At 37.6% G+C, this 2,268-nt stretch overlaps 2 protein-coding genes across 4 annotated transcripts in view; both read right to left on the bottom strand.

Moving 5' to 3' along the window:
* LOC103399996 (methyl-CpG-binding domain protein 3-like) overlaps window positions 1–2,268 on the bottom strand; it is an 844,757-nt gene that overhangs the window by 364,112 nt on the left and 478,377 nt on the right. The window lies entirely within an intron of this gene.
* Window positions 1–2,268, bottom strand: part of LOC103376783 (signal-transducing adaptor protein 2-like) — a 23,677-nt gene that overhangs the window by 19,281 nt on the left and 2,128 nt on the right. For 2 of the 3 annotated variants that reach the window (XM_025052378.1, XM_025052384.1), the window contains exons 2-4: window positions 1,180–1,283; window positions 907–970; window positions 378–518 (exon numbers count right to left, since the gene is read on the bottom strand). The gene's annotated coding sequence lies outside the window, so the exon portion shown is untranslated. The remainder of the gene's footprint in view (window positions 1–377; window positions 519–906; window positions 971–1,179; window positions 1,284–2,268) is intronic. The other variant, XM_025052381.1, reaches the window with a different exon arrangement.

Genomic DNA, 2,268 nt, shown 5'->3' with positions numbered 1-2,268 from the left:
CTGCGTCTCCCACTTTTCTTGAAATTGTCTGTGCTCGTCACCAACCTTTCTCTTCACTGCAGGCTTTGATGAAGACATGACTGGGGTATGACAAAATCTAATTGATTCCGCTTAGTAGCACTCTTGTTTCACAAGAGTGAAAAAACAAGTGAAAAAACAAGACACTCTTGTGAAACAAGAGTGTCTTCTTCTCTCCATCACATCAGCCATTTCTCTGCTTTTCCCTGTCATTGTACCTACAACAATACCACACACGGCAACAATAATTACCTGCTAATACTACTAACACTAATCTATCTACTAACATCCACTGTTCAGATTTCCCATGTTCATTGACAGTGTGCTGCTACTCATGTGTGTACTTTAATGTATTTTACCTATTTGTGCATTTTTATTGTTGTTTTGGTGCTGTACTGCTGCTGGAACTCACAAACTTCTATCACATGCATTTTCTTTTGAGCCACTGGTCTTGCAGTCCCAGTCGTCAGCTGATCCTGTCAAGACATTTTTGGTGTCCCCTGAGAACAGCCAGTTAGGGAACGTAGCATGTATCGTGGCAGCAGTTCATGAGCGTACGCTAGGGTCAACTGTGTCATGATTCCACAATTACTTGGTACAATAACTGTCAGACAATTAATCACAATATTACAATTATTATGCTTTTATTGGTTTCACAACACTGTGCTGTTGCATGATAACATGACCTTTAATGTCGTAACATTGTTGCAGTGTACCAGTCTTCTCTTGTTTATTGCATTTATTGTTTGAGTTCACCTTTACTTATATTTTCTGACACTACTCAGAAAATGTTAGGGTCTTCACATCGCTAATAATCAGTGATATCAACGTATGGCATCCCTGGTGAAGACACAGCAGCATACTGAGCTAAATGACATGAAAGGATACAATCACAGTCGACGAACTGCACAGCTCCCGTTGTAGGTACCGAGTCGTTCCACAAGTTGATCACCTGTGAGGGGAGACATTGTTGAAGGTAAATGTTACAGGCTTTAATGAAATCATGGCTTCACTTCACAAATTATTGGTTTGAATGAAAATAAATCAGTTATTAGTATAGTATGTTAGTTTTGATCATAGCAACTACTTAATCCCTAATACTAACAATAATCCCAACAACTCTATCCTAAACCCTAACACACACAGGGATGAGAACTGTACCTCAGTGTCCATGAGCACTGGCTTTATTCCCAGAAAGGTCTCATGATCATTCCTGGGACAATCTGGTTGTGAAAGCCTGGACAAGATGCAGATGCCATTGGTCTCTGTGGACAAACAGGGTAAAAACAGGACGTGTTTTAGTCTTCATATTTGCTGTGTTTAACACTCTTTTCTGTCCATCTTCGTTATTTATGGGCCAAAAAAGTTCTAAGACAGAATATAGTTTTATGTTACAGTGACAGACCTGTTATGTTTTATTTGATCAGGTTTTTTTACTCCTTTAAAACTGTTTAAAAAATAAATATCAGAGCAATAATGCCATTTTAACTGGTCTTCAATTCAACATTTGTAGTTTTTTTTTTAAAGTTTTTGGACAAAGCCAAGAAGCAGGTTGTGACCTGATGCAAAAGTTTCTTTAAATAAAGTTTTTTGGCCCAATCTGTCTTACAACTTTGACTTTCCCCTTCGTATACTAGGAGTCTTCCACCTAACACGAAGCTCAGACGTACGACAAATCTCAAAAGCACAGTGGCAAAACCAAAGGGACTTTTAAAGACACTGCAAACAAATCAAAACAATCAGGGCCACAGCACAAACATAATAACGTCACCTAAAACCCTCCCAGAAAACATTTGGTGCAGGACAACGACCTGAAGAGAGTCATCAGAGAGTCAGAGATTTTTGGTTGCTGTTATTTCTGGTGTTTCTGCAGTGATTGCTGCAGATTTAATGCTGTAAAAATTGTTTTAAAACTCCCCCAAAAATAAAATATCCAAAACAACACTGAATATTTTGAGAGAAAAAAAATCTGCCTCAAATACTACAAACTGAGATATTTTATGATGACACGTATACATATATAATGTGACTTTCTTGGAAAAATGCAAAAAGACCACAAAGTAATCCAAGAACACATGTGTGTCCTCCAAGATTTGCCACAATGTGTGAATTTCTTATAAAATACAACACAATTAACATTTGTTTTCTCAATCAGTAATCAGTATTCTAAAAAAGGGGAAAAGTATTCCTCTTTAATTTAAGTGTAATCTTCTTTGTTGTTGGGTCTGGTGCCCCTCATTTTCCTCTTGA

Source organism: Cynoglossus semilaevis, chromosome 2 (genome assembly GCF_000523025.1).
Source record: "Cynoglossus semilaevis isolate Cse_v1.0 chromosome 2, Cse_v1.0, whole genome shotgun sequence".
Taxonomy (NCBI): Eukaryota; Metazoa; Chordata; class Actinopteri; order Pleuronectiformes; family Cynoglossidae; genus Cynoglossus; species Cynoglossus semilaevis.
The sequence above is the reverse complement of the archived record's forward strand: the minus strand, read 5'-3'. Positions and strand labels throughout refer to the sequence as shown.